We start from the raw sequence: 12,524 nt of genomic DNA on the forward strand, positions 1-12,524 counted from the left end.
CTCTGCCATGCGGGTCTCCTGGGCCTAGCATAGCCCCCTCCAAACTCCCCTGTCTACTTCCAACTCTCCTTTCTGGAGCTCATGAGCATTGGGTCTGCCCAGGACTGTCTGGAATTCCTGCCCCATGGGTTTTGGCTATGGACAGTCCCCAGCCAGCTCTAAAATGATGGAAAGGAGAAAGAGCACCAGAGACCTGGGTTTAAATCACAGCTGTGCCTCTCACTTGCTATGTAACTCCAGCATGTTCTTAATCCCTAGGGCTTAGCTTCTTTATCTGTAGAATGGATGTTTGTGAGGAAGAAATGAAACACTGTACAAAGGACTTCCTAGCAGTAAACTAGTAGAATATCAGGGATTGTAGTGGGCCCAAGTGTCTCTCCCCAAATTCATGTCCACCTGTAACTTCGAAATGTGGCCCTATTTGAAAATGGGTCTTTGCAGATGTATTTAAAGATCTTAAGACAAAATCATCCTGGAGAGATGGGCCCTATGTCCAGTGACTGGTATCCTTATAAACAAAATAGAGGACAGGGAGATACAAAGAGAAGAAGGGGATGGGAGGATGAAGATAGAGACGGACTCGTAGAGACACAGCCACGAGCCATAGAAGGCCAGGGACCACTGGCGAGCACGGGAAGGTGGGGTTGAGGCAGGGTGTGTGCAGTCTCCCTTGGTCAGACGTCCAGCCTTCAGAACTGTGAGAAACTACATTTCTGGAGTTTTAAGCCACCTGGGTTGTGGTCATTTGCTCAGGCAGCTACAGGAAACAAACTGCGATGGCAGCTCATACCTCAGCCTTGCAGATCTAAACCCTTCCCCCGCGGGCCAGCTGGCAGGAGAATCTGCCCTCACTGAGGACACAAGGCAGGCAGGATTAGCACCCCCTCTTTCTAGGGGAAAGCATGAGGCCAGGGGGCTGACAGGACTTGCTCAAAGTCACCTGTCCCTGACTGACCTGGGCCTAGAACCTGGCTCTCCTGCCCCTCGGACCCAGGCCTCCTCTCCCAGACCTGGGAACCTCCGGAGTCTTGGAGACCACAGCCCTGGACACCTTCCCTTGCCTCTAGCAGGCTGGGCCACCTTGCCCTCCACTCCTTGGACCCTGTAGGCCTTTGCTGGATTGCACAGGAGGTGTCTCAGGCCTTGAAAACAGCCCTCTGTCCACACAGGGCTCTCTATGGCAGACCAAGGTGAAGCCCTCAGCATATCCCTTGGTGTCCAGCAGGTTCCCAGGGCTTGCTGCAAGCATCACCTCTTCTGTATGGTCATCCTACAGCTGCCTGCTGAAGTGGGCACTGATTCCCATTCTACAGATCAAACACCAGGGCTGGAAGAGGCAAAGTGACTGATTCAAAGGTCAAACTCTTAAACGGCCGAGGTTTCAAACTCACACCTTCTGATTCTCAGTCCAGGCTGATTCTCGAACACCATGACATCTGTTCACTGAGCTGCCCCTGTGGATCCCACCCCGAGCCCAGCCCTCTATGTCCACCACTTTCCTCACTTGCCCCGTGCAATGGCCTGAAAGGTGCATACTCTTACCAACCGTTCCCCAGACGCGGGGACTGAGGCTCCACCCTACTTCCTGCCTTGAACTCCAGAGTCATCTTCCCCATCTACTACCACCACTGACTGTCCCGGTCCAGAGGCATATTCTCCCTGAATATTTTCTTGTTTGAGGCTCCCACTGGAAGGGAGAAATGATTACTGGATGTTCAGTGCTCTGGCCTTAGAGAGAGCAGAGTGGGCCAGATGGACCAGATTCTAGGCAGGAGACCCACCGCTGCCTCCCACACTGCTCTGTGTGATCTAGGAAGGGCTGGGGAGGGAGACTGCTCACCCTCCACAAAGTGTGTATGCCTGTGGCATCCGGCACTTGCACCCCAGACCACTCTGCTGCAGACCCTGGAAACTAAGAGGGATTGAGGGAACCATGCCCTGCACCTCAGGGTCCCCCGCGGCCTACACCTTCACCCTACACCTAAAATGTGCCAATTGCCTCACACACATTACTTAGAATCTTCCCCACAGCCCTGCTTTAAATCTGTTCCCCTTCTAGAGAGGAGAAGATTGAGGTTTACAGAAGATAAGCCATTTCCCTCACTGTCACAGAGCTGGGGATACCCATTGCCACGACTCAACCCCAAGGCTCGGTGAGTCTCTGAGGAGCACCTTCCAGCCACACTGCTGAGAAAGATGGCCTTGTTTGCCATATGAAGGTTGACTGGCCCACAGAAGGGCCAGATTTAGCTCCACCAGAGCCTGGCAGTGGGATGGGAACTGGGGGCTGGAGACGTGAGGGTCAGTCTCACTCTGCCTTCTGATTGCCAGGGGACCTCAGTTTCCCCAGATGTGGCAGAAGCCGGCCAATAGCATAGTGCCCAGGTTACCCCCAGCTCTGAGAGCCTCTGAGCTCCCCCAAACCTATTCTCAATGGCCTTGTCTCCCCCAGGTACAAAGCTATAGAGATGAGAGCCCTGAGACACCTGTGAAAATGCAGCTCTCAGGACCTCGTGAATCATTGGGTAGGGGGATCCAGAAATTTGTCCTCTACCAGGTGATTTTTTAGGTCCACTAATGCTTGAGTCCTACCAGCCTAGAGATTTCCCTTCTTGCTTCCCCTCCTGACCTTGGTCAACTGTAGCAGCAAGGTGCTCCCCTGCTTGGACTCCAGCCCCTGGTGCCAATCATACGTCTCTGCACAGCCCTCTACAGTGCTCTAGGCTCTCGGACAGCAGTGGGGTAAGGCAGGGCAGGAATAGGCATGTCCTGGGCACAGAGGAGGAGACTGAGGTGCAGAGGGGACAAAGCAACTTGCCCAAGGTCATACAGCTGGTCAGAAGTAGAGACTGAACCTGATGCGCTCATCATTTTACCTTGAAATCAAACATCTGGGGAAAACCAGGGGTCAAACAGGCCCCCACTGTTTCATACCTGGGACCCGGGTGAGATGGTAAGGTACTCTACTCTCCAGCAAGCACAGCATGACCTTGGACAAATCCCTGCTCCTGGCTGGGCCTCAGTTTCCCTGTTATGAATGGGTCTGCCAGGTAACTTTTTAGAAGGCACACATTTGCTCTGGCTTTCTATGTGCCTTCAATTCCACCAGGTAAAAGGGTGATACAGCTGTGTAGGACAGGGGCACACGTGTCTGGGAAGGACTCTGCTCTTACCCTCAGGAGACTCTCTGGACCCTTTCTTGGAGCATCACCCCCAAATTCCAAGTTCTTGGACTGTTGCTTCTCAAGATGTTGGTACCCCAAACTGGAGCTGACCTCATAGAGGCAGGAAGGGGAGGGTCTAAGAGGGCAGGCAGGGAAGCTAATGGTCTAGCTTCTACCCTGTCTCTGCCATGTTCCAGCTGTGTGACCTTGGATAAGCATCTCCACTTCTCTGCACAGCTTCCTCATCTATGGCATGGGAATAACATGGCTATGGGAGGCCCTGGCGAAGGGATGGATGCAGAACAGTAAGCTTGGTAAGTGCTAGCTGGCATATTATTATTTACCCAAGTCTCCTGACCCATGCCTGTACTAGGTGGGGAGAGAAGAGAATGAGGGGCCCCACATTTGAGTCTCTTTACAGCATAAGCCACAGGCAGCTTTTCTGATCTGTGGTCTGGAGAGGACTCTGAGGGCTGCTGGCAGTGCCCTGGACCCCAGCTCCCAAGACTCCATATCAAAGTGCTGATTTCCTCAGGTCAGAGAACAGGGGTGGTGGGGCCAGTCCAGACTCCCGGGAGTCTGGGCCATGGGCAGCAGCTCCTCCTGCCCCCTCCTCTGTCCCCTTTCTAACTCTAGGCAATCTTCTCTGCCACACATCAAGAATCCAAGATGGCTTTTGCTGTGCCCAATCACAGTTCCCTGGGAATCTGGGCTGGCTCTTGCCTGGCCAGTGTCCCTCTGTCCTCACAGGTAGCCCCAAGGGCCAGCCTCTCCCCAGTGCCCACAGAGGCACCTTCACTGCCACAGAAGATGCCTGGAAGCTTAGGGGTGTATGGAGCCTGCGGCAACCACAGAGGAGCTGCATCTGTGTGCCTGGGCCATTTCTGTGCATAGGCAACCTGCATTCGTTCACCTGTGGCCACGTTCCAGCATACCGGATGCCCACTAATTCACGGACAGGCGTGCAGATGGCATTCGGGACACCACATATGTGTGCTTGTCATTTTCACACGGGGGCCAGCCCGCATGAGACCACATGCCACATTTGTGGCTGCTGCCCGGCACTGTGTGCAGGCCGGTTAGCCCCTATGCAGCCTACTGCATTCCTGTTAGAGCTGCAGGCATGTGTGGGTATGCCACGTTCACAGGTATGTGTGTGCGTTTGTGCATGAGGCAATCGCGTGCCTGCTTTAGCATGCAGGTGAGCGGGTGGTGTTCAGGGATAGGAGTTGTAGTCCCATGTGCTGAGGTGTGTCTATGGGCACAGGAAGTCTATGTGCATATGATCTATGAACATATACAATACACTACTACGTATACTATATTTGTGTGTGTGCATCTGTGCAGATCTGTGGTTGTGTGTATGCCCTGTTGAGAATGGGACTGGGGGTACAAAGGTAGCTAAATAGCACGGGCCATTTGCATCTCTCCTGGACTCTCCCTACAGGGCTCCCCCAGAGCTGTGGCAGCCCCTCCCTGCCACTGCCCCTTCAGCGAAGTTGGCCTGCGCTCCAAGCCCCCTCCTACTGCACACGTCAAAGGAGAATTTCTCCGGATGGCGCCTGCAGCTCCTGGAAATGCCCCAAACGTCAGCTCTGCCTCTTCCCAGTGATTTGGAGAGCAATGCAGGCAAGGAGGGGAGCCCACTCTGTGCTGGGCGAGGGGCACTCAGCGTCACACCCAGACCCTCTGGGGCTGAGCTCGCCTACTTAGCTTACCCTTCTGAAGGTCGAGGCTGGCTGGGCCTCTGCGTGGGGGCCCTGAGACCCCTGGGGGTGCTTCCCTGACTGGGGCAGTCCAGCCACAGAGATCCCTCCCCATACAACCGAGGTGAACAGAGGACAGCCACGGAATGGCCTCTTGATTAGAAAGGATGGCTGCCCGCTGCAGCCCACCCATGGGGAGTACAGAGACCTGCTGGTGGGTTTCCCAATCCTGACCCTGCAGGGGGCAGGGAGGAGCCCCAGCTACCTAGCTGTCAGCCAGAGGCCACCCCAACCAGCGGAAGAACTGGGCTTCCAGGCTAAAAGTGCCAACTCCACCACCCAGCATGACTGCTGCAAAATGGCCTGGCCATCCCACTCCTGCCCCCCTTCTGGCCATCTTGGGGACCTGAGGACTCATCCCTGCCACCACATGCCTTGGCTGGCCTGACCTGGTGGTCCTGGCATGCAGCAGCCCACCTGCCAGAGGGACCCCCTGTGGGAGCCTCCCTCTGCTTCTGTCCTGGAACCCAGTGGGGGCCAGGCAGGAGGCACCCTCTAGTCCTCTGCGTCTCCCTGGGACCAAGCTCAGAGGGAAGAGGACCTTGCCCCCTGCTACCGGCTTGCGGGTCCTTGCATAACATCCATCCAGGGGCATCTAATGAGCAGAGGATGCCTGCATCTACCTGAGACCCTGGGCATCCGCTTGTCCGAGACCCCCTTGCTCAAGTCCACAGCACCCCAGTCCTATCCCCCAGCACACGGACCCTCATACTAGTGTCTCCTTCGGCAGCGGCTCCCAATGCAGCCTCAGCTGCTGCCAGATAAACAAGCCCTGCTCCCCCCCCCACCCCACGCTGCCGCCACCACCATCAGCACTGAAAAAAATCAAATGAAATGAAACAAAATAAAATGGGTGAGGGAGGAAGGGGAGAATGGATTGGGGCGCTTTTTATTTTTTATTTTCTCATGCTGGGGGATGCCGGTACTTACTTGGCTACGAAAATCACCACAAATCCGGCACGGTTTCCAGGCGGGCAGCCCCGTAATCGCGGTGCGGCAGCTGGTGCCGCGGCTGAGCCCAGCCAGCGTGCCCGGGTCCCTCTGCAGACTGTACCATCCTGCCCGAGCAGGTGGGGGGGCGGGGGGGGGGGGCGGAGGCGCCGGCGCCGGCTTCTAGGAGAGCATCTCGTTGGCAAAATGCAATCTCGGGGGAGGCAGAGGCCGCCCCAGCCGCTGCGCTGCCGGAGGCTGGGGGAGGGGGCGGAGGACCGAGGACGAGGGAGGGACGCGGGGAGGGCTTGTTCTGGTGGGGGGGGGGGCTGGGGGAGGAGAGTGGGGGCAGGGGTGTGTGGACCGAACCACCACGGTGTTGTTTGCGGTTTTAATTCCTCCCGTGGGATCATGAGGAACTGAAGCTGGCAGAGTCCCAGGAATATGCCCGCTCCCCTGAAGTAGGAGGGAATGTCAAGGGCATGGTGAGGGTAGGGTTGGGGCTGAGTCCGATTGGAGGGCATCCTGCGACTGATGGTGGTGGGGGGAGAGTAATTGGGGAGAGGGAAAGATTTTGCTCAAATGGCCCCAAGTCATCCCCCACTTTCTGGGGGACTCCTTTGGCTGTGCAGTGAGTGGGCTCTGGTTTCCTTCTCCTTTTGGTCAGGACACCCTCCCCCCCCCCCCCCCGACCTGGGTGGGGCAAAGGTCACATAGGGGTAGCAATGGACTCAACACAGACTAAACACATTAGTGGTTGCAGGTCCAATATGACAGAGACCGCACTAAGCTCCCTTCTGCTCCTACTGCCCTACTCTCCTTACTGCCATCTATACACTACCCCTGTGGTCCAGCAGCCCCACCCAGGGGTACCCCCACCTGCCTGGGGGCTACTGTTCTGTCAGAAAACCCCCTCAAGGGGCTGCTTATCTGCTCACGGGTGCCCACTGGCAGGGGTGTCTCCATATGTCTCCACATCATCTACAGGGACAACTATGAGGAGTTGGGGGGCTGATCACATTGGGGGCGCTGACCATGTCCAGAGACTCCAGGGACCCCTGGGGAAGAGTCTGCAGGAATGCAATCCTCCCAGCCAATTTACCCATTTCTTTCTGCCTTGACTGCTACCCGTTTAAGTCCAGACCTGCTGCCCCTTTAAATCCAGACTGATGGGAGGACAGACCTGGGAGCAAGGTTAGGAGGGCACAGTAGGTGAAGGGGCTTTTCTTGGGTTCTGAGGCCTCGCTCTCCACTGCTCTGTCCCCCCCAGGAGCAGTGCCCTGGTTAGGAGGAAGGCATCGAAGGTGGAAGGACCTTCAGGACTGCTGTCTCAGGGTAGCTGTCAGTGTGCTGGGGGCACATGTTGGGGGAGAACAGGGTTGGGGGTGGCCCCAGAAGGCAACTCCAGATGGAAGCTGCCTCCTTTCCCCTGTCCCTACCCCCTGCCCGGTTCTGAGCTGCCTGCCTGAGCCTGAGCGTCCCGAGCTGCCTCTCCATCCCTGGGCTGGCACAGAATATCAATTTGTCTCGTGAAGCTGAAAGTCTGCACTGCACCAAAATCAGAACCTGGCTGGGCAGAGGGGCCACGGGAGGCGGAGAGCTGGGAGTGAGCACTAGCGGCCGGGCCTCTGTCTGTGGGCCATATTGCTCCCCCTTGCTTTTTAGCCCTTATACCCACCAAGGGGTCCCCTTCTGCTCCTGGCCAGGCAGAATGAGATGTGCAGAGGATGCTGAGACGCTAAGGATGCTGAGTGCTGGGCGGCCCTGGCCTCCACGGTGCCAGGCAGGGAAAACTCCCGGCTGGGGTTCCAACAGAGCAGCCAGGACACAGCTCAGAGAGGCTCTTACCTCCTACCCCAAAAGCCCGGGACAGGGAGCTGCCACGTTGGCACCTTCTTGGGGGTACAGATGAGGGGCTCCACTGGTCCCCTTCCAGGCAGAGTTTTAAGTTAGACCCTACCACAGGAGGGGCCAAGCCAGGAGTCCCTCATCCCTTCCCCAGGGCCTAGAGGCAGCCCCTGTCCCCCAACACAGGGTCACAGAAAAGCACTCTGAGATGGCCAGGGTGAGGGTTGGCACAAAAGGGCAGAGGGTAAAAGGCCTATTGCAGCTCACATGTGGTTGGGGCAGACATGTCTGTGCCAGGAATCCCACCGTCATTTCTGTGACAACAGGGGCTTTGGGGAGGGTAGCAAACTGATTTTCCTGATTACAGAACAAACAGCCCCAGAAGGGGCCTGTTATGAGCCACCATTTCCACAGTAATAATACTTTCTGTGTCCAGCACACTTGATAGTTTGCAAAGGCCACTGCAAAACAGCGAGTTGTTTGATCCTACCACTAGAATGACTTCTGTGAGCACCTGAATGACAGTGAGGAATTTGTGTATGGTGACCAGGACACAGTGTTTCAAGCCAGGAGGGGGTCAGTCAAACCCGTGATCTCAGCTTGAGGACTCCAAGCCCATGGCTTCCTCCCTGTGAAGGCCAGGATGGTGTGGGCTGGTTGGGAGCCCCAACACTCATCTGCTGAAAGTTCAGAGTCCTAGCTGCTCACTGGCCCCTGTCTGGGGTGGGCTGCGCTGTTACCTGCAAACACTAAATTTTTAGGAACTCATGGAATTTGGGTTCCCAGAATCTAAGACTAGAACTGACACCTGGCTAAGTTCCCATCTCCTCGGCATTTTAGACCCTGTTATATTTCAGCATCCACATCCACAACCCAATGATAGGATATCCCCTAACTTCTGAGGCAGCCCAAATGCTGACCAGTAGAGTCTGAAAGTTTTTCATTATGTTTGGCCCGTGAACTCCTCTTCATCCTTCAAAGTCCAGCTCAACCGCTGCTTTCTCAAACAGTTCTTCCTGATTCCACTGAGAGAATCAATTCCTGGGTCCAGCCTGGCTCTGACCACACGGTATGGTGATGGTCTACACATCTGTCTCCCTCACTGAGCTGTGACCACATCAGCTCTGTTTCTAGAGCCCCAGCTCCCAGCATGTGGTAGGTGCCCCAATAAAGGCCTGAATATATCTGCTGCTCTGTGATTTGGATTTATCAAATGTCAGAATCAGAGGAGTTGAAGATTTGAAGGACTTGAAGGACTCCAATCCAATTCTCCCATCTTATAGTTGAGCAAACTAAGGCCTCAAGAAAGGATATAAGTCATCTGGCCACAGACATTCATCCCCTGCCCTGCCCCCTATACCTCCCCTTCCTGCAGCTGACATACCTAGGGCATCTGGCCTGTCTTTCCAGGATATGTTGTGGGGCAGGGGGTACTGGACAGGCAGAGGTGTTGCAAAATCTGACGAACAATGGTGCTAGTGTTGAAACTCTGGGAAGGCTGGAAATGACAAGTCAGGGTGACCCACGGGGAAGAGTGGGGGAGAGGCAGGAGGCAGGCCAGGAGGATTACTGATAGCTTCTGCCTCCAGCATGATTTGGCTTATGGTGAACATGGATTGAGGGTCAGGGTTGGAAGGTATGAGAAATAGGGCAGGGGTGAGGGGAGAGCCAGCCCAGTCCAATTTTCACACAATCTTCAGTTGTCCAGACCATGGTTGGGGGAACAAATCCCAGGACCAGAGAGGAATGGGAATAGAGGGTTAGTAGCTAGGTATGAGGGTGGGGATGAGGTCGTTCTGATGAAGGCAATTTGCATAAGGGAGACAGATGAAGTAGGTCCAGACAGGTCTGAGGGAGGCAGAATCAAATGCAATCAGAGACTAGCTGTGTCCTCTCCAGGAGACATAGGTTCTCTTTTGCTCCCCCTCCTGAAGGGAAGGAGGAATGAGGGCTACCTCTGCCCTTGCCTTGCCCAGCTTAGGGTCTTCTCACATCTAAGCAGGTTAACTGCTGTCACAAAATGCTGTTGGCTGGACCCCTCCGAGGCTGAGAAGATATTTCCAAAGGCCCCTCCCCTCCCTGCCTTGTCTGACCTTCACAAATCACCCTTGGAGAGATTGGGCTTCTTCCCATTTTATAGAAGAGAAAATGACAGAGGCCTTGGTGACGTGCTTTGGAGGCACAGAGCCAGTGAGGCCCAAGGTCGAGATCTGAGCCCAGATCTGACCCACTTGAACTTTAGACTTTTCCCTCTGTCCCTGCCTAAAGATCCTCAAATTTGAGGCACATGGCTAGGCTCCTCTAGGACTATGACCTTGAGGGGCCATAGAATGGTGTCTGGGGACCAGGTGGTCCAGCTTGTACCAAGTCTCACAGCTACCTTGGGGCACTACACCCATTCCTACCAAGGTCCCAAACATCCTCAACCCACCTAACCTTGGGCTGAGGTTTTGTGGCCAGTCAGACAGACCTGGGGTCCTCTTTCATTTCCTGGCAATACTTGGGCAAATGACTCAACTTCCCTGAGTATTCTCATCTGCAAACTGGGGACAATAATACCTATTTGGCAGAGTCACAGGCTGATGGAGAATGGCAGTTGGTATTAATAGGATAAACACAGAGGCTGAGATTCTCCAGAAGGGCCCTGGAGAACAGGGTGGTGGGTCTCTTCCAGCCCCTTATCCTGCTGGATGATGGCTCTCAGACCCCCGCCCCTATGGGGCTTGGGCAGGGCTGGCCTTTAAGATCCTGATAGTCCAAGGCAACCTGCTGACATGCAAACCCAGTCCCCCATTCCTGGCTACTTCCACCAGTTCTTGCTCCCCCAGTAAGAAGGGGTTCAGGCTGACGTCTAACTTCCGCCGCCATTCCTATCAACATCCTACTGTGCGTTTCACCATATGAGCTTCATAACATTCTGGGAGGGAGGTCCCGTTTTTCATTCTTATTTTACTAATGAGGAAAGTGAAGTACAGAGAGGGGAAATGATGTTGCCCAAGGTCATACAGTGAGTAGGGGAACTGGGGCTTGAAACCAGGACTACATGAGGCCCCACACTGGGCCCAGGGACTCCAACGGAGATGGGTGTGAACCTAGGTCTAGGGAGCCATGGAACTTATTTTCCCATAGGTCAGAAAACCTGGGTGCAGAAGGCCTAGCCCAGCTTTCTAGTGGGGCAGGGCCAGTATGTGGTGATGGCTGACTCTGCTGCCCCCTGTATGTGAGGCCAGAGGTTAGGGGCCAATTAGGAAGCAGATACTTTCTCTCCTGGAAGAACACAGAGCCTGGGGAATCAAGAACTATTCTGGGAGGACTCCCTGGGGGAGGTTGCCTTTTCCAGGCCTGGGAAACATGGTTTCATCCACGCTATCCCTTTGGTTAATGCACATGCAAACACACTGCCCACACCCATCTGTCAATCCTACCTCCTCCCCTTGGTCTCCTTGCTTCTTCTCCTGCTATCCTCCCCCTGTTTGCCCATCCCCTGCACCTTAGAGAGCTTTCTCAACTCCTCTAAACCTTTTTTGGCTTCCCTGTGCTCTCAGCATAAAACCCAAACTCCTTCCAGGGCTCATGAGAGCCAGATGACTATTCCATACCCCTCCCATTATCCTCCATCTACTTTCCCCACACTAAGCCTTTCCTGCTCCTCACATACACTATTGCATTTCCATGCTTCTGTGTTTTTGCATGCACCATCCACTCTGCCTGGGATGACTTCCCTTCCCACTCTTCTGCCTGGAGAAGTCCTACTTACCCTTCAAATCTCAGGTCCAGCAACACTACCTCTCTGAAACCTTCCCTGATTTCCCCCTCCATCATCTCCAACCCCCAAGAAGAATTTGTTGCTATTAACCTCTTTATGTGCATCTCTGTCATGTCCTTCAGGCTGGGGGAATCCCTGGGGATAGGGAATGGGTCTCATTTGCTTATTATATCCTCAGCACTAAGCATAGAACCTCAACAAATATTGATTGACCCGATGAGTACAGGTTTGTTGAATGGAAAAGCAATTCCCTGGTGGTTTTGAACTGGTATTTGCATCCCTCTGTGGCTCTGGAAATATTCTTTGCACTTACTGGAGGTCCTGTTTCAAGAGCTGCTATTTCCTGAGCCTGTCAGTGAATGGGGCTCTCTCCGCAAGCCCACTTTGTGAAGGGAAAAGGAAGACCTGAACTCCACTCCGATGTCCCTCAGTGATGTCTCAACTGGGACAGAATGCTTGAGACCAGGGCTGAATGCAAGGTGAGTTGAACACCCAGGGAGGAGCCCCTAACCCTAAATTCTCCCTGCCAGCTACCTATAGCCTGAACTTTTACCATTAGTAATTCATTTCTTTGGATTATTCAGTCTACAAATATTTACTTAGCTTTCACTGAATGTGAGGTACTGTGCTGGGGTTCCTAGTGAACATTTGTGTATATGTATGTGTGTGTTTTCACTCTTGATGGAAGGCTGATTCCCTGGAGAGAGAAGAGGAGAAGGAAGGAGAAAACAGAAGGAATAGGGACAATGTACTCAGGACTGTCAGAAGAAGAGAGAAGGGAATTTGTCACTTGCTGAGTGCCTACTCTGTGCCAGGCACTTAGTAGTATTTACTCCTCCTCATGGTCTCCAAGTTCAGTGTTATCAACCCTCAATTTAGAGGTGAAGAACAAGCTCAGAGAGGGGGAGTAGCTTGCTTAGGGGAACACAGCTCTGTGGTATAGGAGTGAACATTCAAACCTAGCACAGTCTGCACCACAGCCTGCCATTTCTCTGGAAGTCCTCCTGCTGAGGAGGCTGTAGGGCCCAGCAGGGGGAGAAGGTTCCAGAG

At 54.3% G+C, this 12,524-nt stretch overlaps 1 protein-coding gene across 11 annotated transcripts in view; it reads right to left on the reverse strand.

Annotated features, from left to right (window-relative positions):
- ATP2B2 (ATPase plasma membrane Ca2+ transporting 2) overlaps nucleotides 1-12,524 on the reverse strand; it is a 367,144-nt gene that overhangs the window by 158,275 nt on the left and 196,345 nt on the right. The window contains exon 1 of one of the 11 annotated variants that reach the window (XM_059161726.1): nucleotides 5,861-5,992. The exons of the other annotated variants lie outside the window; for them this stretch is intronic. The gene's annotated coding sequence lies outside the window, so the exon portion shown is untranslated. Of the gene's footprint in view, nucleotides 1-5,860; nucleotides 5,993-12,524 lie in introns of those variants that run through there. 11 annotated transcript variants of the gene reach the window in all.

This window comes from Mustela lutreola, chromosome 2 (genome assembly GCF_030435805.1).
Source record: "Mustela lutreola isolate mMusLut2 chromosome 2, mMusLut2.pri, whole genome shotgun sequence".
NCBI classification, from domain to species: domain Eukaryota; kingdom Metazoa; phylum Chordata; class Mammalia; order Carnivora; family Mustelidae; genus Mustela; species Mustela lutreola.